The sequence below is a fragment of the Drosophila hydei genome, unplaced genomic scaffold (assembly GCF_003285905.1).
Source record: "Drosophila hydei strain 15085-1641.00,03,60 unplaced genomic scaffold, DhydRS2 tig00000149-arrow-pilon, whole genome shotgun sequence".
Taxonomy (NCBI): Eukaryota; Metazoa; Arthropoda; class Insecta; order Diptera; family Drosophilidae; genus Drosophila; species Drosophila hydei.
This window is the reverse complement of record NW_022045678.1, coordinates 2,575,860-2,601,188: the sequence shown is the minus strand read 5'-3', so window position 1 is coordinate 2,601,188 and position 25,329 is coordinate 2,575,860. Positions and strand designations below refer to the sequence as shown.

General features: G+C 36.3%; 1 protein-coding gene and 1 non-coding gene across 2 annotated transcripts in view; one reads left to right on the top strand and one right to left on the bottom strand.

Annotated features, from left to right (window-relative positions):
- LOC111603983 overlaps positions 1 to 25,329 on the top strand; it is a 188,527-nt gene that overhangs the window by 34,946 nt on the left and 128,252 nt on the right. The window contains exon 2 of the mRNA XM_030223223.1: positions 15,733 to 15,798. The gene's annotated coding sequence lies outside the window, so the exon portion shown is untranslated. The remainder of the gene's footprint in view (positions 1 to 15,732; positions 15,799 to 25,329) is intronic.
- Positions 24,593 to 24,663, bottom strand: Trnag-gcc. The gene has a single exon. It is a non-coding gene; the product is annotated as a tRNA-Gly (tRNA).

Sequence of the window (25,329 nt, the reverse complement as noted above, 5' to 3'; positions counted from 1 at the left end):
TAGAAGATAATGGTTCGAGTCTTGGTGTCCTAATGTCGGGGTTTGTTTGTCTATATTATGGTAGATAGAAGCAATTGAGAATATTTAAATATTATATTATCTCCTGGTCGGGCCTCTCTGACTAGAGTTTTTATACTTGTTACTTTTATACCCGATTATGAAGTGAACAGAGTATATTGCTTTGTGCAATGACCGTTTTGCTGTCCATCAGGCTGTCCGACTATCACTCCGACGGTCATGCCTGAATGAACGTATATTGAAACGGAAGATTTACAATTTGGAACATATCCCTTTGATACCCTATACGATGTGATGTCTTGCAGAAAATCATATACTTGAACTTCCAGTTTCCGAGATCGACGCAGTTACACAGACGAGCAGGTAGACATTAGAACTCACAGTTAGTTAAACAATGTGCGACATCTTAAAATTATTGAGCAGTGGACTCAATGAGGAGTCATAAGACTCGGCTTTCCAACATCTTTGGGTATACATTTGTGAAATCTTTTTCTGTGTAAGTGTGAAGCTTGGGTAACAGTCTTAAGGTTTTAGCTTCCCAACTGATATTATCAATCATTATTAGTATAACAATCAGAAAAAGCAGTTTGTATTTGTGATAATTTCAACATATTTAATGTGCATTTTGTAACAATTTCTTATATCTATTTATAATAAAATCTTAGTTCATTTCGATTCGTTGTCGGTCCTCGGGGGTTATCAGTTATCAGTTATCAGTTATCAGTTATCGTCTATTCAATTAGCCTAGGAGGTCCCATTTCTTTCCACGGCGGTGCCTCCTGATGACTTTCTTGCCAGGCTTCCTGACCACCTTCCACTTGCGCCTTATCCTCTTCTTCTTTCCACCTGAGGGCGCTAACGTGGTAACTGCGCCTGGGGTCGCTGCTGTTGTGGTATCGCCGTCAGGCGCAACCGTTGTTGGAGCTACGGTTGTTGTAAGGCAGTCAGGGTCAGCTACGTTGGCGGCTAAGGTACAATCAACACAGCCTGCAGGCCCGCCGGTGGCGTCACAAGCCACTGCATTGCTCATGGGAAGATATGTAAGGCATATGGCCAGGAGGGCACAGCTTAGTACTATTACTTTGACTTTCATCTTATTCAGATCAGTTATCAGTTCGTGAATGATACTTTTCTCCAAAACACAACTGCTTATATAGTCATTCAAAGTGTTTTTGCATAGCTTAAACAGCTGTTCCCTAATATGCGATTTTAATGCTCACATCGAAAAGTTTTAGTATTTGGATTATTTCGCAAAGCAAACGAAGTAAACAAAGCAAACAAATCAAACAAATTGTAGAAAGTGTGTGTTTAGTTTTGTTTGTCTAAAAATGCGAACAATGGAATTTTTCTATTTAACCAGTTGGAACCATTAGACATTATCATAATTATCAATATGGCACCATTACCCATAAGTGGAATATGCCTAATTTAATGTCAGCTTTCAATAGAAGCAGGTCATATATTTGGAATTGCTGGTTATATCCATCAATCAGTCTAAAGGAACGTACACAGAAAAATAGCAATTAATAAACTGTAATAGAAAATCATAATAAATAATAGAATTTTTGATAGATCTTAGAGAGATTATTTCTTCAGTTTTCTTCTTTTTTTATTTAAAAACAAATGGTAGAACTTCTCAGGAATATGGTCGCAGGGATTGGTCTCTTATAGAGCTAAGCCTTTTTTAGCTCGCCAATCAACGTTAATGTTAACGTCAGTCTTATGATCCCATTTTAAGCGCTATATGCTATGGGCTATGGTTAATGCAAGTTAGTTTGTATCTACAAATAATTGTGGGGGAGTGTGTTGGTCTGATTCATACACATACAAACTGCCCTGTATGTGTGTTAATGTTTGCCTACGGCAGAATTACACTCAAATTTACACGCACTACTGAAACAACTCAGCCATGGGAGACCATGGCAGTGGAGATAAGTTATGTTAAGAAAGGGATAATTATTTATTCCTATGGGATAAGAATCTTAACTAAATGGCATCGAACAATACAGCATAGTCGCTGTAGCTCAAGCATTTTATATAAACAATATAGTTATTTACCGTTTATACTCCAAACCCATTCAAAATGGTCATAATAGTTTTGTTAAACTGAATGTATATATTTATTCATGATAGGAATCGATTCTTTTCTATTCCAAGAATGGAAATTGCGACTGCATTGAGCTTGATTTGTCAGCTGCTACTTAAGTTGAGATATGCAACTTCTTTCACAATCTCTAGGTTCGTAGTCGAGTGCCAGGGAGGAGCTTTTTAAGTTCTTTTTTATACCCTGATCCCATTGAAAATGCGAAATCAGGGAAAATTTGTTTTGTGCAAATGTATGTAACAGGCAAAAGTATACATATTCTTGAGCAGGACGACAAGCCGAGTCGATTGAGCCCTGTATGTCCGTATGTGTATATGTACGAAGCGAATAGAAATGATTGATTTTAAAGAAAACAGAATATATTACGTACACGAAACATAATACGCATTACGTATACGTAATATTATGGAAACTGTTTAACGTTGATTGATCTTTGACTTGGCAATGGGAATCAAAAGAGTTTTTGAATATCCTTTCAAGCAAAGCAGGGCATCAAATTAGTTTCTTTTACACACAAGCTCAAAGGAAAATATAAATATATATAATTATATTAAAAGACTATTCATAATTTGCATTCGTAAATTTTATCAATTAAAAACATTATCGAAATCCAGTTAGTAATTCCCCAAGTTCAGTTGAAAATTGGGCCAATATGGAAAGAAGTTTGCATTTTTGCCAAGCTGACAATTGCACCAATAGAATATGTAGATCATATGCAGAACATTTTCTTGAAATCCGCTAAATGACACAGAAGTTATCAAACAAAATGTTTGCTCAATTTGTTAAAGCAGCGCCAAGTGAACACAATTTATCTAAATTGTGAATACATATAACTATGGTGGTGTTCAGTTGTGTAATGATCTTTATTTGTCTGAGCAAGAGTTCTTATACCCTGGCTCATGCGTATTTCGTCTCTTAACCTAAGTACATTATGTAATGAGTGGAGCTCCAAGCGGGAGACATACTATGCTCTCCGCTATGTAGCTTCATATATATTGCTTGTATATACTTATATGCATATGGCATAAACATTAGGCAAGCGGCATATACTTTAGGCAAAGTGCGTACGCGGCATCTCCCACGCTGCTGGTCAGACCACACTTAAGTGGCTGATCATATTCCCATTGTTTATCTTAGCGCTCGCTCTATGTTCATGCGTAGGGACAAATGTCACTATATGCGTATTTAGTATACACTATCATATGTTAGGCATATGACGCATTTATATGTAGAATACTCTACATTGCTTCGGGTATTATGAATACGTTATTAAATATACTACAGTATGTTCATGCCTGAACAAAATTATGTCAGCTGCTGCTTTACTTTAGATCTGCAATATTGCGGGGCTTGGCAGTTGTTGCCGAGGAGTTCTATGTTCAAATTTAAACCCAGTGGGTGCGTCATAAGAAGCCAAAGTCTTAAAAGAATTGAACAGTGGACTCACTGAGAAGGTGTCATAAGACTCGGCTTTCCTACAACTTTGGGTATACATTTGTGAAATCCTTTTCTGTGTAAGTGTGAAGCTTGGGTAACAGTCTTAAGGTTTTAGCTTCCCAAATGCTATTATCAATCATTATTAGTCTAACAATCAGGAAAAGCAGTTTGTATTTATGATAATTTCAACATATTTAATGTGCATTTTCTAACAATTTCTTATATCTATTTATAATAAAATCTAAGTTCATTTCGATTCGTTGTCGGTCCTCGGGGGTTATCAGTTATCAGTTATCGTCTATTCAATTAGCCTAGGAGGTCCCATTTCTTTCCACGGCGGTGCCTCCTGATGACTTTCTTGCCAGGCTTCCTGACCACCTTCCACTTGCGCCTTATCCTCTTCTTCTTTCCACCTGAGGGCGCTAACGTGGTAACTGCGCCTGGGGTCGCTGCTGTTGTGGTATCGCCGTCAGGCGCAACCGTTGTTGGAGCTACGGTTGTTGTAAGGCAGTCAGGGTCAGCTACGTTGGCGGCTAAGGTACAATCAACACAGCCTGCAGGCCCGCCGGTGGCGTCACAAGCCACTGCATTGCTCATGGGAAGATATGTAAGGCATATGGCCAGGAGGGCACAGCTTAGTACTATTACTTTGACTTTCATCTTATTCAGATCAGTTATCAGTTCGTGAATGATACTTTTCTCCAAAACACAACTGCTTATATAGTCATTCAAAGTGTTTTTGCATAGCTTAAACAGCTGTTCCCTAATATGCGATTTTAATGCTCACATCGAAAAGTTTTAGTATTTGGATTATTTCGCAAAGCAAACGAAGTAAACAAAGCAAACAAATCAAACAAATTGTAGAAAGTGTGTGTTTAGTTTTGTTTGTCTAAAAATGCGAACAATGGAATTTTTCTATTTAACCAGTTGGAACCATTAGACATTATCATAATTATCAATATGGCACCATTACCCATAAGTGGAATATGCCTAATTTAATGTCAGCTTTCAATAGAAGCAGGTCATATATTTGGAATTGCTGGTTATATCCATCAATCAGTCTAAAGGAACGTACACAGAAAAATAGCAATTAATAAACTGTAATAGAAAATCATAATAAATAATAGAATTTTTGATAGATCTTAGAGAGATTATTTCTTCAGTTTTCTTCTTTTTTTATTTAAAAACAAATGGTAGAACTTCTCAGGAATATGGTCGCAGGGATTGGTCTCTTATAGAGCTAAGCCTTTTTTAGCTCGCCAATCAACGTTAATGTTAACGTCAGTCTTATGATCCCATTTTAAGCGCTATATGCTATGGGCTATGGTTAATGCAAGTTAGTTTGTATCTACAAATAATTGTGGGGGAGTGTGTTGGTCTGATTCATACACATACAAACTGCCCTGTATGTGTGTTAATGTTTGCCTACGGCAGAATTACACTCAAATTTACACGCACTACTGAAACAACTCAGCCATGGGAGACCATGGCAGTGGAGATAAGTTATGTTAAGAAAGGGATAATTATTTATTCCTATGGGATAAGAATCTTAACTAAATGGCATCGAACAATACAGCATAGTCGCTGTAGCTCAAGCATTTTATATAAACAATATAGTTATTTACCGTTTATACTCCAAACCCATTCAAAATGGTCATAATAGTTTTGTTAAACTGAATGTATATATTTATTCATGATAGGAATCGATTCTTTTCTATTCCAAGAATGGAAATTGCGACTGCATTGAGCTTGATTTGTCAGCTGCTACTTAAGTTGAGATATGCAACTTCTTTCACAATCTCTAGGTTCGTAGTCGAGTGCCAGGGAGGAGCTTTTTAAGTTCTTTTTTATACCCTGATCCCATTGAAAATGCGAAATCAGGGAAAATTTGTTTTGTGCAAATGTATGTAACAGGCAAAAGTATACATATTCTTGAGCAGGACGACAAGCCGAGTCGATTGAGCCCTGTATGTCCGTATGTGTATATGTACGAAGCGAATAGAAATGATTGATTTTAAAGAAAACAGAATATATTACGTACACGAAACATAATACGCATTACGTATACGTAATATTATGGAAACTGTTTAACGTTGATTGATCTTTGACTTGGCAATGGGAATCAAAAGAGTTTTTGAATATCCTTTCAAGCAAAGCAGGGCATCAAATTAGTTTCTTTTACACACAAGCTCAAAGGAAAATATAAATATATATAATTATATTAAAAGACTATTCATAATTTGCATTCGTAAATTTTATCAATTAAAAACATTATCGAAATCCAGTTAGTAATTCCCCAAGTTCAGTTGAAAATTGGGCCAATATGGAAAGAAGTTTGCATTTTTGCCAAGCTGACAATTGCACCAATAGAATATGTAGATTATATGCAGAACATTTTCTTGAAATCCGCTAAATGACACAGAAGTTATCAAACAAAATGTTTGCTCAATTTGTTAAAGCAGCGCCAAGTGAACACAATTTATCTAAATTGTGAATACATATAACTATGGTGGTGTTCAGTTGTGTAATGATCTTTATTTGTCTGAGCAAGAGTTCTTATACCCTGGCTCATGCGTATTTCGTCTCTTAACCTAAGTACATTATGTAATGAGTGGAGCTCCAAGCGGGAGACATACTATGCTCTCCGCTATGTAGCTTCATATATATTGCTTGTATATACTTATATGCATATGGCATAAACATTAGGCAAGCGGCATATACTTTAGGCAAAGTGCGTACGCGGCATCTCCCACGCTGCTGGTCAGACCACACTTAAGTGGCTGATCATATTCCCATTGTTTATCTTAGCGCTCGCTCTATGTTCATGCGTAGGGACAAATGTCACTATATGCGTATTTAGTATACACTATCATATGTTAGGCATATGACGCATTTATATGTAGAATACTCTACATTGCTTCGGGTATTATGAATACGTTATTAAATATACTACAGTATGTTCATGCCTGAACAAAATTATGTCAGCTGCTGCTTTACTTTAGATCTGCAATATTGCGGGGCTTGGCAGTTGTTGCCGAGGAGTTCTATGTTCAAATTTAAACCCAGTGGGTGCGTCATAAGAAGCCAAAGTCTTAAAAGAATTGAACAGTGGACTCACTGAGAAGGTGTCATAAGACTCGGCTTTCCTACAACTTTGGGTATACATTTGTGAAATCCTTTTCTGTGTAAGTGTGAAGCTTGGGTAACAGTCTTAAGGTTTTAGCTTCCCAAATGCTATTATCAATCATTATTAGTCTAACAATCAGGAAAAGCAGTTTGTATTTATGATAATTTCAACATATTTAATGTGCATTTTCTAACAATTTCTTATATCTATTTATAATAAAATCTAAGTTCATTTCGATTCGTTGTCGGTCCTCGGGGGTTATCAGTTATCAGTTATCGTCTATTCAATTAGCCTAGGAGGTCCCATTTCTTTCCACGGCGGTGCCTCCTGATGACTTTCTTGCCAGGCTTCCTGACCACCTTCCACTTGCGCCTTATCCTCTTCTTCTTTCCACCTGAGGGCGCTAACGTGGTAACTGCGCCTGGGGTCGCTGCTGTTGTGGTATCGCCGTCAGGCGCAACCGTTGTTGGAGCTACGGTTGTTGTAAGGCAGTCAGGGTCAGCTACGTTGGCGGCTAAGGTACAATCAACACAGCCTGCAGGCCCGCCGGTGGCGTCACAAGCCACTGCATTGCTCATGGGAAGATATGTAAGGCATATGGCCAGGAGGGCACAGCTTAGTACTATTACTTTGACTTTCATCTTATTCAGATCAGTTATCAGTTCGTGAATGATACTTTTCTCCAAAACACAACTGCTTATATAGCCATTCAAAGTGTTTTTGCATAGCTTAAACAGCTGTTTCCTAATGCTTATGTGTGTCATTTGTATTTGATATTTGGTGCTCTTCACTATTTATCCAGCTAGAATGTTTTAAGGGTGACATAATTTGAAAGTAATTAGTGAATGCAAAATTCGGGTCATTGATTTGTCCTATATTACCATTTGTCTGATTGAATTCACTGTTTTCGAATTGATCAGGGCCTCTCTGAACACATGGTAATTGGGTAATTGGGTATAGATGTGTTTTATATATATTTTTTTAAATTTTTTTATAAGTTATTTATAATTTAATAGAAATATTTTGTGATTCATGGATTATAATAATTTTAGCACTTTACTTTTCCTTCGATAGTTATATAAATGAATTATGAAAGATGTTGCATTCAGACGCGTCCAAAAACAGTTTAAGCATTTTTGGTAGATCTGAAGAGAAAGTCTGCAGTAACAAATCCGCTGAATCGTTGAGCTCAAAATAATGAAAAATAGTTTCTTTCTGATATGCAACACCTTCAACGGCATGTCTATCTTCTGGTAAACCTATAGAACGAGTCAACAGGCGACAGTTGTTAAGTGCAGACTTTTCCGATTTGCCACGTCACCTAGGGGATTAGATATATATCTAAATTTTATTCAGAAGTTCTCTACGAGATTTCATGGTTATCAAGTTGTTTTACCAATACGAATACCAATTTGGACAGCTTATAGAAGCAATGCTCAGTCTACAAGCTTTTAAAAGAGTAGTTTTAGATGGATAGACAGACGGACAGAGCTAGATCAACTCGACGTCGTGAGCATGAGTTTAAGCGGGGTCTGCCACGCCTCCTTCTGACTTTAACATACACGGGCACAGAACCAGTATACCCTACAGTTTTGCAGTTCAATGGGCTCAGCAAGGAAGAAAAGGGAAACCATCGATAGACCATTTATCAAAACTAATAGCGTGAGAGATAAGCCATGAAAAGGGCGCTGGATTAACTAAAACCATTAAAGCCAATGCCGAAAAAGTGTTCATCTGCCTACCTTTCAGTCCACTGCTGCAGCTGCAGCTGCTGCAGCGACTGCTGTAGTTTACTTTAAGTTTGTAGTTGCAGCAAGCTGAAGTCGTGAACACTGCGAGCAGGCGACAGCCATTGACTGAATCGGTCGATCGAAAATGAATTTCTTTTTAATTTTTATATTTTAAATAAAGTTCGCTCTTTTTGTGACGCTGCACATGAAATTTCTTTGAAAAGTTGATGTGCTCATGAAAGCCACTTTAATTATGCTCTTTATTTTACGAGCTTAACAACAAACTAACGCATGAGCATAACGCATAAAAAGCCAAATTCTTTGCAGGTCAGGCCTTTTATAGCCTAGCATATTATCTGCGCAAATCAAGTCAGGCTAAACAAAATGAAATTATGCGGGTTTCAAGCCATAAATTGACTTCAGTTCAACAAACAGACAAACAGACAAACAACAAAAGCGAAACTTTTATTTTATTTCTGTATCGTCTAAGTGTGTTTGTGTGTTTGGCTCTTTATGCATGCTTTAATGCTACGTATCGGAATAGCAGCTTATGATGTGTCCTGCAAATGCTTCTCGTTAGTAGAGCAAGGAAAAGTAAAAAAGCGAAAAGGAAAATGCATAAAAATGATGCCGAGTCCAACACCTCGCAAAACAGATGCCAAAACAATTGCATTGAAGCGTAAATAAATTTGTCTGTCTGTGTGTGTGTGTGTGGGGGAGGGGTGTGAGTGGCTGTATCCACTCTCAGCTCCTACACTTCACCTATCGCTCTCTTTCTATTTCGTTGCTTGTTAGATAGTGCGTATGAGTGATTTTTGCCCCAACCAATCCCCAACTTTTCGTTTGCCTAATGTGCAGTTATTTACTCAACTCTGTAGCTCTCTCTCATTCTATCACTCTCTTTAGCTCTCTTTCTATCTCTCTGCTTTCATTCGCTTATGCTTAGACCTCAAGTGTTTGTCATATCTTCTGCACGTTTGACTTTTGGGCATCGTTTAAAGTTCGAAGGAAAAAACTGTGGCATACTTTTGTGCCTATTAAATTTCTATCAAACGAAGCTAAAAAGTTTTATCTTCTTCTTCTTCTGTTTTTGTATATGAGCTGACCTAACGATTAAAAAGCTGTTAGCAAGGCTATAAGGCATGAAATAAAGTATTTTTGCCCATTAGAGAACTTTTTGCATTTGACAATTCGCTTAATTAACTTACCCAGCTGTTAATCGTATATGCATTTATATTTGTTTTCAAAGAGTGCAAATAATTATTAATTTATTGAATTCTGTTAATGTTGCAGCAGCAAAATTAATTGGCAATTAATGTCAACAACAGTCGAAAATGCCAAACGAGATATAAACTTGCTCGGGGACCAGAAACCTATTTTAAAATGCTCGTGTCTGTTTATCATTGGATATACGCATATAATGAGCGTGTTTTCAATGGACACAGAAATGCTTAATATAGCAGCCGTGTGTGAAATACAATTAAATTATGTTATAATCAATTTGACGTGCGTGGAAAAGAATGCATAATTGAAGCTGGCTCACGAGCACATGAACGTATTTCAATTAACCTGCGCGCTGATGCCAAAATGTTTCCATCTAAGTGCTCAGTTCGATATATAAATATATATATATATATATATAAGGAATGCAAGACATAAACCAGAGAAGTCATATAACGTCTAAAGTTTCTAGCATATATAGCACATCTATGTATATAATAATGCACTCGTGTGCCAGAATTAGCCATTAGGCGAGGCCATAAATTCTACGCACTGCTAAACATATTAAGTGGCCAACTAAGTCCGGCTCGTTTGGCCATAAATATCAATAAGCACTCAATAGAGCTCGGGCAGCTTCCAGAGACTCAGCTTTTAGCAAAGACAATGCGGCCCATTAAGACTTTTAATCACCATCGCCTGGTCTATTAGCCAACTGCCAGTTGGCTGACGTGTAATAGTGTGTGAAAAATAATAAACTCTTGGCTTGACAGCGACACACACAGGCAGACATAATTATAATTTAAATGTCCACAAATTGTTGGATTTTTGGTATTTATTCCCTGTTGGCTGAAGTGAATGCACTAAGCGTGGCAATGACTGCGGCTAAAGACAGCAATTTGCATGGCTTTGGGCGAATACCTTAAAAAATAATTATACATAATTGCGTGCAACAGTTTTTGGCGGCTCGCTCAAGCGGCAAGCCTATGAGTCCTAACCAGATAATCTCCTATTACTGCAATGCACAGTTAATAAACTTGTTTCTGTTTAATTTTATTCAAAGAAATTCAAGAACTTGTCTTTCCATCATTTCCATCAATAAGCCTTGACTAGAGTACTCTTACTTGCCTACTACTTCTTCATTTTTTTTATTTTTGGAAGTCACCTTGACTTTCGCATAATATATATATATTAGATTTTAAAAACACTTGACATTGAAGTTTGAGGTGCTATTTTTTGCCCTTTATACAGTTCAATATGCTGCAGCTTATTGTCTCTAAACCTGAGTGAGTAAGACAGGAAGTCAGTAAGTGCATCTTAAATCTATACCTATTTATTGCTTGTAGTATTTTATTCTACAGTATTTCTAATTTCACCTGATTCCCTGCTGGTCCATAGGATGTCATGGTTCACACAGCTTTTACCTGTTGTTAGTGCGTAGTCAGAACATGTGGCGTTTGGAGCTGGGTCGTCCAATGAGTTCTAGGTCTGTGAGAATCATTAGATTTTTCTGTAGCTTTGAGGTTCCCACAAATCACGTAGCTCCAGTCCATTTTCGTAGTGATTTCGTTTGAGAAATTTGAAATTTTTGGGTTGAAATTCGCGCAGCAGTAGCGACTCTCTTTATGTGGAATTCTTACATGAAATCTTATATTTATTGAAGCCCACGACGGCTTGACGCTGAAGATGTTTGTAAATTTCTAAATGCTACTCCGCAGTTCATTTGAACACTTCAACAGGTGTTCAACGATAAGATGCTCAGGTCACTGTGGGAGTCTCATTTCGTTGAAGAATCATATATTTCCTGTTGTAAAATAGAATCTCCCAGAAGTTTATGCCTGAACAGTAGATCGTCCATTTGATCCTTTCCATCCTGATATAGAGCCATCCACATGTTCGTGGCTGAACGCGTTTAGTGTGCGATTGCCAGGCAAACCTGTGGGGTCATCTGGTTAGTTTACTGCGAGCATTATGAAATTCGGTCAGTTCAAACATTCTGGCAGCTGGGAGGCGACACATGAAGTCATTAGGAGGTATAGAGACTGGTGTCATCGTGCAGGGAGGGTTCACATGGGTGAGTGGATTGGTCCATAGATTTTATTTTTGGCCATTGCAGCATACGAACTGTGTGGGAGATTTTGCTGGTCGGTTTGATAGGAGGCGAAGTTGTCTATTTTGCAGTTGGTGTTGAAAAAGCGAGCTTCAGCTTTCTAATTTTCTTGACTTCGCCTCCCAATCAAACTGCCAGGATATGAACATGTTGCTGTAGAAGCTCTGCTCAAATGGCTTTTTACACACTTGACAGCTTCCCATTCGCAGTTAAGCTGTAATCAAGGAAATAGTCTGAATGTCAGTTGTATCATGAAATTCATATTTGATACTTCTCATTTGGCAATCACTTACCAGAACCTTACTTGGCTTGACTAAGAGCTAATTCAACGGTATTTGAAGTTTGATCGAAACAAATGTGTAATAACAATAATTCCAATTAACTAATTGTTCCTTGTGCAGAATTCTGTGACTGCTATTTGAGCAGATTCCTATTGATGTAAGGATATATTTGCTATAATAAATGATTTTTTAAGCTATTGTTGAAGCATAACTAAACTCTTCCTATAGGAATATTCTCTTGCTATTACATAACTTATATATATGTATAAGTAATATAATATATTACTTATGTATAAATTGAAATATAATAATATTAAGAAATTAGTTTCAACTTTGCGTCAAATAATTAATCTAAGTAACTTTATAATACTTGCTGAAAGATATCACTCAATGCTCAAGCTATACTTCGTTTTTTTCGGCTCTAAAAGCTTCGTTGTTTTTGTTATAAAACAAATGTTTAATAAATTCAACACTTAAGTCTCTTGTATGAGCAAAACAACTATTTAAAAATATTAAAAACTTTGTATAATTACAAGGCTTTAAGCTAGTTCAATTTTTATATTGTGGTCTCTATTTTTTTAAACTATTTATTTCTGCAGTTTCTGCACATAGCACACACACACATGCTGTTATTCATACATATATATGGGTATTCGGAGTTGAGTTTGCCTCAGCTGCGCATTCATGTTCAAGTGTACGCATATGAGGCGCATTCAGGGCGCAAATTTATTCATTCCAGCAGACAGGTTGCTCTAATTATGCATGCCATCTTCGTTCGCTGGCAGGCGATGCAGGAGCTGCATCCTTGTGGTAGGCTGTGATTTATTTTAAATTTGTAGGATGCTCCTAGGCGGCACATTTCTTTATGCTCTTTTCCTGCAATGAAGGTGAAGGGGAGAAAATGAAGCTATCAGAAACTTGAGGTAACGTGTGTGTGTGCGTGTGGCTGTCATGTATGAAGAGCTGCCAATAAGACTGGCTCCATGATGGTGAAAGAGAAATTAAAAAAAAAATATGCATAGATGTAGTGTGAGAGAGAGAGAGTGGGCAAGAGGAGGTCACCAGTCTTAGGATAAGACTTGAAGAAAGAGATGATACATATAATATAAGCGACAGAGTGGAAGAGACTGATAAAGAGAGAGAGAGAGAGACAGAGAGCCTAAGGTTTCCATGTTCGTGATGGAGCACTTGGCAGTCGACAAGATTGTATTTAAGAGAGAGACAATACATTGTAAAAAATGAGAGAGAGGAAAGGCTCTTATAAATAAAGAATTCTGTCAGAGAAACCCAGAGAAGGGGAAGACACATCTAAAGAATATTGATCTTAAAGAGAGAGGGAGAAGCAGAGCTCTGGTTAGCGATGAAGCTCTTCTTAAATATAATATTTAAATATATATTTCGTTTACTATATATATATATATATATATATATATATATAGTAAACGAAATATATATTTAAATATTATATATATATATATATATATATATATATATATATATATATATATATATATATAGCAAAATGCTTTTCTCAGCTAACCGACTTTTTTATGTCCCTCATTAATATCCCAAAATTTTCAATGGCAACTTCCACTAAGCAACTAAATCCTTTTTGGCCCTGTTTGGCTTCTACATTGGCTTAGCCATGTATGCATACGAGGTCATATCATTAAGTAATTTGAGAACTCTTTACTATAAAGCCCGAGTGAGCTTTTATTTCAGCTGAGTAATTATACAAATGTTTTTCAAGGTTTGCTCGAGAGCATTTCCATTTCTTTTTTATTGTGCACGGGCATAAATTATGACCGGGGCGTGGCAGCTTGGTGTAGGCATAAATCATAACACTAAAAAAATGAAAAAGAAGAAAATAAAAGCAAATAAACAGCAGAAAACAATTTGCACATAAACAACATAAAGCATTGCCTGCCTTTGGGCCTGATGCGAGAGTGTTTTTTATGCGTCGCAAGTTTGCTTATTTTTTTCACTGGGAGCAAATAATTTATTAGCTGGACTACTTAAGCCACATTGCCAGAAAGTGTGCGCCGCTGCGTAAATCAGCTGAATTCAATTCTGTGGCACTTGCCACACAATTTGGAGGCAAGTCGATTAGAAAATTTAATTAGGCCGCCAGACAGCTCAGCATTCACAATTGATTAGGCAATCTAATTGAACTTGTGGCTAGTGTCAGCAAAATATCAATTCAAGCCAATGAGCACCAACAGCAACAGCAACAGCAACAGCAGCAGCAGCAGTAGCATCTTTGTTATCATCATTGTGAGCAATATGCGAATCAATCAAACGAACGCCTTCAGGTACGAATTCAATTCTGTTGAACAATTCTTCACGCTGTCAGTTTTTTCACTTTTGATGCGTGTCAAAATGAGTTCTGATATTTGGGTGGGCGTTGCTTGAATGGGTGTGGGAGTGGGGGTGGACTTGGGCGTGAGCTTGGTTAATCTTCAGTCGAACACAATTTCGGCCGTTTGAACTCGAGCTTCACAGTTTTATGCTTATTTATTTATATATACATTTTATGTGCGTAAATTGTTGGGCCAACTTCGGAGATTGGCTATCGGGCTTAGGCATTAACAGGGCATTTGATTGATGAGCTTCTGTTCCTCTTCGATGCGGGATTAATAAGACTGGCAGCCAGTCAAGGCTGTTGCAAAATAGTTTTTTAAAATTAGACGGCAGCATTATGGGAATTTCGAATGGAATTCACGATTGAAATTGCTTGATTGAAGAGCCTTTTGCTCTTCAATTTAGTTTAACTTAAATTCCTAAATTGCATTTCGGCCGCTTTTCTTGCACATTACTTTGTATTAAGGTCTTGAAAGAAAACACTGACCCTAACCGGGCTCAGTGCCTGGCAGGATAATTGAGTTATGCAATTAGGCTAAAGTAGCCCCAGTTCTGTTGGCCAACAAAGCAGCTTGATTTAATTTAACAATGAGTAACAAAGTGTAGTTAAGATGCCGTAGCCTATTCATAATTTCAAAACCACGAAAATACCTTAACAAATTGTTTCGAAACACTTTGCGTTCACCTTGTCCAAAGTCCGGGTCAAATTTACCTTATCAATCAGGCCGCGTGACGCGAACAAAAACTTGAAGAGCCTGCACATAGATGAAGGCCTGGTCTGGGCCTGGGCAATGGTCCCTAAAATTTTTGGACGCGCTTAATCAAGCGCCAAGTCCGCAACAGTTGCTAAGACCCATTGAAGCCTTCGCTAAAGTTTTGCTTCTTCTTCTTGTTGTTGTTTTTTCTTCATCCTCTTTTGCACCTTTATCTCGTGTGTCTTGTCCACCTTTTGACTTTAGCTGCGCAAAGTTTTGTGGCCCTGTTTCGTGGCGCTAATTTGTTGTTGCACGTGGTTCGTCCCAAATGGAGCGCGTCATTAGTTGAAGTTTGGAGGCAAGCGGCATGCGGCACGCTTGCCTCCAAACTCTGACTTTGATTTCCCCCTGACGATTTATTATTAATTGGCCGCAGGCAAAAAGTTCGCCTCGCCTATTTGTTCAGCAAGTTCGCCAGCTACGTGTATTTCAATTATTAACACTTGTGCGCCAGCATTCCCTTCCACTTAATTGTTTAATATTTTACAGCAATTTTAGGTTTGAAAAACTTCCGTTTTCGCCTTTATTATTTGCATAAATACTGCATAAATATTTGCTATTTAATTAAAACTTTTCCTTCTCTCGTTGCAGGCACCAACAGCGAGCGCCCCGCCACTCGCAAAATACAACAACTTCTGGGTGTCAACATGATTGACGGTGAGTTTCTCTTTGAATGGGCTGTTTAGAAATTACCCACTTTTAATAGGCGATTCTATACTCATTTTGGGAAATTATTGTTTTTGAAGAACATAATATATTACGTATACGTTACATAATACGCATTACGTATACGTAATACATTGGAAACTGTCAAACGTTGATTGATCTTTGACTTGGAAATGGGAATCAAGAGTTGTTGAATATCCTTTCAAGCAAAGCAAATGCGGCATTCTAATCTATTCGAAGAATCGCAATTCGAATTGATATCGAATTCTGTCAGCTGCTTCTTTAATTTAGATCTGCAACATGGCGGGGCTTGTTGCCGAGGAGTTCTATGTTCATAAGAAGCCAAAGTCTTAAAATGATTGAACGGTGGACTCACTGAGAAGGAGCCATAAGACTCGGCTTTCCTACAACTTTGGGTATACATTTGTGAAATCTTTTTCTGTGTAAGTGTGAAGCTTGGGTAACAGTCTTAAGGTTTTAGCTTCCCAAATGCTATTATCAATCATTATTAGTCTAACAATCAGAAAAAGCAGTTTGTATTTATGATAATTTCAACATATTTAATGTGCATTTTGTAACAATTTCTTATATCTATTTATAATAAAATCTTAGTTCATTTCGATTCGTTGTCGGTCCTCGGGGGTTATCAGTTATCAGTTATCAGTTATCGTCTATTCAATTAGCCTAGGAGGTCCCATTTCTTTCCACGGCGGTGCCTCCTGATGACTTTCTTGCCAGGCTTCCTGACCACCTTCCACTTGCGCCTTATCCTCTTCTTCTTTCCACCTGAGGGCGCTAACGTGGTAACTGCGCCTGGGGTCGCTGCTGTTGTGGTATCGCCGTCAGGCGCAACCGTTGTTGGAGCTACGGTTGTTGTAAGGCAGTCAGGGTCAGCTACGTTGGCGGCTAAGGTACAATCAACACAGCCTGTAGGCCCGCCGGTGGCGTCACAAGCCACTGCATTGCTCATGGGAAGATATGTAAGGCATATGGCCAGGAGGGCACAGCTTAGTACTATTACTTTGACTTTCATCTTATTCAGATCAGTTATCAGTTTGTGAATGATACTTTTCTCCAAAACACAACTGCTTATATAGTCATTTAAAGTGTTTTTGCATAGCTTAAACAGCTGTTCCCTAATATGCGATTTTAATGCTCACATCGAAAAGTTTTAGTATTTGGATTATTTCGCAAAGCAAACGAAGTAAACAAAGCAAACAAATCAAACAAATTGTAGAAAGTGTGTGTTTAGTTTTGTTTGTCTAAAAATGCGAACAATGGAATTTTTCTATTTAACCAGTTGGAACCATTAGACATTATCATAATTATCAATATGGCACCATTACCCATAAGTGGAATATGCCTAATTTAATGTCAGCTTTCAATAGAAGCAGGTCATATATTTGGAATTGCTGGTTATATCCATCAATCAGTCGTACACAGAAAAAATAGCAATTAATAAACTGTAATAGAAAATCATAATAAATAATAGAATTTTTGATAGATCTTAGAGAGATTATTTCTTCAGTTTTCTTCTTTTTTTATTTAAAAACAAATGGTAGAACTTCTCAGGAATATGGTCTCAGGGATTGGTTTCTTATAGAGCTGAACCTTTTTTAGCTCGCCAATCAACGTTAATGTTAACGCTATATGCTATGGGCTATGGTTAATGCAAGTTAGTTTGTATCTACAAATAATTGTGTGGGAGTGTGTGTACGTCTGATTTATACACATACAAACTGCCCTGTATGTGTGTTTATGTTTGCCTACGGCAGAATGCAATTACATTTAAATTTATACGCACTACCGAAACTCAACCATGGGAGACCATGGCAATGAAGATAAGTTATATTAAGAAGGGGATAATTATTTATTCCTATGGGATAAGAATCTTAACTAAATGGCATCGAACAATACAGCAGAGAGAAGCTGTTTCTGTTCTTTTTTTTTAAATTATGAAGTAGCGGTATTAATAGAGTTGATGCACATTGTATAGCAATGTTGGTTCGAATCTTGGTGTCGTAATGGCGATTTTCATTTTTTTTTTTATTTTTTAATACTCGATACAAACTAGTGAAAATATTAAAAAACTTACGTAAGATCTCTCTTAGTTGTTGTTTTTATTTACAGACTACTAAAACTGGGATTAAACGAGATTAAAAAAAAGGAATTAAATTATTGGGTAGAAATGTAATAAAACCCCTCAAAAAAAATGTATATACGTAAAATATTAATTTCCAAAATCGTATAGCTTTTTTCATTTATAATATATTTTATTTTTCTAACATAAGTCAAAGACCAAAGATCAGATTGCTTGAAGTCAACAAAAAAAGGTGCTATCATCGATGATAAGTGTGTTTCAAAGATGATATTTCGATTCATTAATTTCCAAAAGTGAAATTGTAAAAACTATATTTTGTTTAGTTTTTTTTTTTAGATTTACACTTGGAAATTTCGCAGGATTTAAAACTTTTCCAAGCCTTTAATCGAATAATTCATATATAAATATTTATGATTATAAAATATTATAAACATATATATTTTCCAATTAAATTATTAAATTATTAAATATATTTTTATATTTATAATATATGTTATATTTCTATTTGATTAATATAATATTTTGTATATTTCTTAAATAACTTAAATATATTTTGATATATATTATATATACCAAATATATATTTGGTTTAATAAAACTTAGATATAAGTTTTTATATTTATTAATAATTATTCGTTATATTTACTTGCTAAATATTATATAAACTAATTTTATATTTATACCGCAGTGATGGTAAGTCCTTTTAAGTTGTGTCAACAAAAAGAGAGCGCGCACATACACACACACGTATTTTTTTACGGGCTCGTGTTATAATCAATTGCAAACATTGATTCAATATTTAACTTGAGAGTTTCGGTAAAACTAGAACAATGGCTTTTTAATTGAAAAATGCTTCACACAATGTAAATAAATGATGAAATTGCGCTTTTTAGCAAACGCGAAAAAACCCTGCATAAAAAATAGATTAAATATTAAAATTAAATTAATAAAATATGCAAATATAATCAATATAAAACATTAAGATGGGCCAAAAAAAGTGCGTGTAATTATTATTAATGCTTGCCTTATTGGAATTTAATTAATTTGGCCAAACATATTTCAAATATTTCAATTTCATTGTTTTAAATTTTAAATAGTCAGACACACACACACACTCACACACTCATGAGTATGTGTGTGGAGGTCAGGCAATAGAATTAAAGCGCTTTTCGCTGCGGTCACAAATCGCTTTTAATTGTTGTCGCAGCAGCTGTTGTTGTTATTGTTGCTCAACTAGGCATTAAATAACGCTGAAAGCAACAACAAGCGCTTGCACTTAAAAGGCAACAACAACATCGAAAATTGCATTGCATTTAAGCGGATTTATTTCTGGTTTTGTGCGATTTTCCAATTGTATTTGCTTATGCTTTAATTTAGCATTGAATATGCAAGCCGCCAACTTCAATCTGTGCACAGGCACATATGCATACGTATAGATGTAGCCGCCACGCCCACAACACACACTCACACGAATACACACTCTTAGAGACTTCAATTGACGCATACAAACAGCAGCTGCAGTCAGCCCTGGCTTCTGACTTGACTCTGGCCTCTATTTTGTAGCATACTTTTGTGCTGTTTGCATTTTGTTGCTCTTCGCCGCAGCAGCGGCTGCGGCAGTGGCAGCGACAGCGGTAGCAGCAGAATGGCAAAAAGTGCTTTGTAAATACGCAGCCAGTCGCGTCGTGTAGTATTTAGAGAGGCGCAAGTGCCTTCAACCCTCGATCCAGTTGCTGCTTCTATAATTGTGCCTTGCACATGTGTGTGTGTGTGTGTATGTGTGTGGTGTGTGTGCGACCTGTTTGTATAGCAGCGTCTTTTTATGAACTTGTTAACAATCTAACGACCTTTTTGCTTTGCCTGTAAGCCCCTGTTGCCGTTGTTGTGCGGTAGGCAACGTTTATTCTAACCAAGAGAATCATATGTTTGTGCATAACAAACATTTGCATACTTTTGGGCTGCTTATAAAAATAACATAATTTGATTTTGAGCCGAGGATGTGCGAATGTGATTTGTGTGAGTGTGTGTCAAGTGCTCAACAAATTGTTGAATTGAAAAATGAAATCAAAAAGTTAAGAAAAAGCAGAAAAATATATTTTATTATTATTTATTTATTATGCATTGTCTAGTGTCCTGCTAGGTTTTTAGAAACTTAATCTAAGTATAACTTAATTAATAAACTTTCGTACATGACTTAAGGGAACATAGAAATAAATAAATAAAAATTTAAGAGCACATTTGATATAATTTGGGTATATGTTGAGGGCGGTGTCGTCTGAGCCTTATCCTAGCTCTTATGCTGAAGCTTGCTGATCATTTGATCTAGTCTCTCTAGGATTATTGGCACTTTGGCATCTGTGATCTCAGCTCCAGTGATCTTAGCATTTTCAGCTGCATCTTTGCTGCTATTCCATACGTCTGACATGGGACAGGCTAGAAGCTAATATAAAATTAGCCTGAGAAATCGGTAAGTGAATACAAAATGATATAAAAATTTAATTGAAATACTCAAACTTCATGGAGACAATTGTAAATTGAATACAAATTTCAAGTGGAAAAATCAAATCAGGCCAAGCATTGGCTCTGGCCAATGAAAGTCTGTTCAGAGTTGACAATGTTTCTGTTTTGAATTTGCTGTAATTACAAGGCAAGAGTCCAGTTAAGAGTGCGCCCTAAATGCTGCACGAATATTGCATGAGCCTATTGGTCGAGTAGCGCCTAAAAGCATGCAACGCAAAAGGCAACAGAAACAACATTTGTTGGTTGCCTGTTTAAAAGTTGGGAACAACAGCAGCATCGACTTGACCGGCAACAACAACAGAGAGCTCATTAATTATTCATAGTGTTCAGCAGCAAAGTGTTTATGTGGCAAACGCTGCCCACAAAATGAACAGAATTCTGCCAAGGACACACGAAAGGGACCAAACAACCTGCCACCCGAAACAAAATAGAGCGAAGAGAAGCAAGGACAAACAAAATTATGCAAATTTCACTTTTTTCTCAACATAAAAATAAACTAGCTGCCGGAAACAGAGGCACAACCTGCCCCTGCCCCTCCTTATAGAAAATTGACAATATTGTTAACAGCTTCTTTTAGAGCGCAGCTGATTAGATCGAAATCGAGCAGCCGCCTCAATCGGACGACTGGCCACGCCTAGTGCTCTCACTGGAATAAGGACAGTCGCTTGTTGTCCTAGCAACAACAAATCCTTACGTGCTAAACGCACATTCGAAACACAGAACTGAATTTGCTTTTCCTTGTCAACTGCCATTTGTAAACATTGAGCTGCCTGTTAATGGTCAAATTTTAAATCTTTTTTTATACATATGCCTGTGAGAGTGTGTGTGTGTGTGGGTGAGTGTGTGTGTGCTTCAGTCTGTATATGCGGCTTTTGTGTAAATCGTTATTGAATGCCCAAAATTTAGAATTGCACCCAGGGCGACCGTTTGTGTGTTTTGCCTGTAAATGTACAAAGTCTAAGAGTGTGTGTGAGTGTGTGCCTGGGCGTATGTGTGTGTGCTAGGCCGTTGATGATTTGTTTTGTGATTTGAATGCAGCAAAAGGATTTTAGTTGATGCTCAGCACTTGCCTGCATTTAAGTGCCAATTGGGGAGTAATCTTTAGTGCGGCCACTGATGGATATACCCATTTTATAATAAAACGCCCATTGTTCAATTAATGAAACTAATTCCAACAAATTGAGTGTTTTAGCTTAGAAAAACAAATACAATTTATCTAGAGAAGAAAAACAAAATTTAAATTTCGATTTCTAGACATCTCAATTGACAATTGGCCCCAGGTCAAGACATAAATAAACTGTAAACTCAAATACAATATTTATTTTATATATTTTATATATTTATTAAAGTAAACAACCGAAGGCACAATTTTTATTGGCGATTATACATATACATTTTTTATATATTAATGTCACTTTTTATTATTTTAACATATTTTAATAAATATAACTAATATGTACTGCTTGTCATCACGTTCTCTTTTGATGTTGAACATTTTCTATATTATTCGAGCTAGAGCTCTACAATTTTTTCCTATTAGAGTCTCTTTTAAAACAAAAATAAATATAAAATGATTTTGAAATGCAATTTATTTAGACTTGCGAAATAATATAATAATATTGTCTTATATATTTAGTAAATTAAAATGTATGGTTACTATTTTAACTATTTCTTATTTGGATCTTTATTTTTATTATATTATATTAATATTATATATAATAAATATGTATGCATAAATAATTTGTAAATATTTAATTTAATAATTTTACAATTTGACGAAATAAAAATTTGCCATTCGCAATATTACAATTACAAATTTCAATTCAAATAATTTATAAAATTATATACAATTTAAAATGTATAGAAAATTCCTTATGAAAGTCTTTATATTCGTATCATAATTCTTGGATTTATTAAATGTTTATATATATGTGAACATATACTTATATAATGATATAATCACAAATAATTTATATTAATCTTTCATATTTTTAAGCCGTATATTAAAGTCAAGCTGAGTCAAGTTCGCTTGTCCCACGAAAGCTAATGATTTGGCATTTTTGATGTATGTTCCTCAACGCTTTTACTTATTACCGATAATAATCAATAGTTTGATTTGGGTTTTCATGCCGAACTATTTTGAAGTCAGAGCTGAGCCATTTGTTGCAACTAACAATGTGTTATCGCAACAGTTTGAACTGTTCATTATGAGTTTAATCTGGGCATATATCAACTCAATGAACACAAACTGTCTTCAAATGAAATCTGAAGCATATTGGTTGGATAGTTTTGCTGGCTGGAGGGCACCAGATGTTTGGAAGTGTAGGTAAACAATGGTCACATTGATTAGGGTCAGAAAATGTTGTTTGCAGCCTCAATCAGATTGTGGCCAAGTTATGTAAGTCCTTCAAGTTGTGGCACAAAAATTTGCATTCGTCTATTCGAATGGGTAAAAGTCAAAGTTGCTAAGCAGCTTTTACTTCTGCCAGTGCTGCATATATTAGGCCTACGCTACTCGTAACTGTTCTCTGCTCTGGTCAGCAGTTGAAACTATAAAAAGACTTTTCTCCTTTTGTGTGCTGCTCGTTTTGTGTGCCTTGGCATTCACACAAGTTATAAATTGCTTGTTAGTCCAGTTTTGACAGTTTTGTTTCAAAAGATTGCAAACAGACCTACACATATGAGCACACATACATGTATGTGTGTGTTGTCAGTTTGCTTTAAAATTTTAATATTTGTCAAATGGGCTTCGACTTAATTATGAAACATTTAAATACTTTCAGTATTAAATGATGTGCAACGTGGCGTATGCGTTATATGAATGCAACACTTTAATCCAATTATGCAAAAATGCAGCAGATTTATTTTGATATTCAAAAGTCATTTTATTTGATAAAATAAATGTTGTTTTGGCCATAATTTAATTACAAATTTCTAGATTAGATGTTTCGTGACTCCATTGGCATTCAGACCGGGCACATAAACTCAATGCGATTCAATTAGATTGAATTTATTGAGGGATTTATACTATATATATATAAATATATTTGATGACCAAGCGTGCACGTAGGAAAACTTTCTTAATCAATAATTTCACACAAATGCAAAAGAAGTCCAAGCTCAGCTAGGGCCCATCGGCACATCGGCGCATTGGACCCCATCGGGTATCCAGTTACTTGGCAGACATTCGCACTCATTTAACAATTTCACGCTTCGTTTGGGCACCGTGCGCTGCAGCATTGAGAGGTCCTGAGGCGAACGGACGCGCTGTGTATTTGATTCGACCAAATACATATATACATATATATATATATATATATATATAAGTACATATATATATTTGAGGCTTTTTGCATCAAAAGTTTTTGGGTAAATAAAAGGGGATTTGCATGGTTTCTCTTAGTTAACCCTTTTCGCCCGGTGTGCGCGCTTTCTGTTTTACTGATAACCCGTCGACATGCTACTCGTAGTTACCATTCGTCCTCGTCCACGCCCTCGCCCTCGCCCTCGTCCTTGCTGTAATCCTCCTCCTCAAACGTTGACGGTTGAGCGCGCACAGTTTTCCCTCAACGGAAATGATGACATTTCGTCCAACTTTGTGCAGTCGCATAGAAATGCGGCAAAGGGCGTTGTCTAAGGTGTCTAAGAGGAATGTATAGAAAAACATTTGCGCCGGTTTGTGCGAAAATGAAAATTTTCACTTGCCGCCAACGACGAACGGAAATTGTTGAAATGTTGCGCGTTTTGTTCGCTTTGCTTGGCTGCCACAAAATTGAAATTGTGGCCAAATGTTGTCGCCATCATTTTTATTGATTTCCTCCTACATTCAGACACACGCACACCCATAGACTACTTTCTTTTTATTTGACTGACTGCGGTCGGAAGGAAGGTAGCAAAACGTTATTATCAATTATCATTTATTATTGTTGTGACATTTTTCTGCTCAGTCGGTTAGCGAGCTTTTCTTTCTACCGCTATTTCCTCTTGGACTATTTGTTCTTCTTTTCATTATTCGATTTCTGCAGCCACCACGGCAGCAGTAATATTGTTGAGGAATTTTATGTTCAGCGACAATTGAATGGAAACTTGTTTTATTAACTATCAATCGTCTAGTCTTGGCATAGCAAAAAAATAAATGTATAACAAAGTGTAAAAAATTTCTTTTGCATCGGCCGGGAATCGAACCCGGGCCGCCCGCGTGGCAGGCGAGCATTCTACCACTGAACCACCGATGCTTGTGATGAATTCGGTAAAAAATCGATTTTTAACTGTTCAAAGTATTTTTTATCAATTTATATAAATTTGTTGCTATGCATATTTATAAATTTTTTGCTTGTTAAGCAATTCAAATTTATTCGACTTTTTTCATTTTTTTGCTTTCAAATTTTGATTTTTGTTTTGTGTTCAAGCATTGACTTAACTTAAAATAAACAAAGATATGTTAATTTATAACATGGAATAGACAATGTTTACTAGACTATATAAGAATATTTAGTTGGTTTAGTAACTAGTGACAGCTGTGTTGAATAGTCGGTTGAATGCAAATAGAATTAGAATTAATTCTGCAGAGGAACAAGCAGATTGATAAGAAATCTGAACACGCAACTTAATGTGAAACTCCCAATCAAAAAAAGAAAATATCTCTTTAGAAGACGTCTTACCTTCTGACATCTAATTTGATTAATATAAGTTAAAGACTTAAGCTTTCGAAATATTAATTAGCTAAACATCTATATTTGAATAGACAGTCCACAGAGCAAAGCCCTCAAACTATGGAATACAACATTTTAGTAGTTGTCAATTGTTTAAACAGGAGAGATCTATGCAAATCTTAGTATTTTATTTATGATTCTTATCTGATCGGAACATTCTTCTTATGAATAAAAATTGTTTTTCCTCAA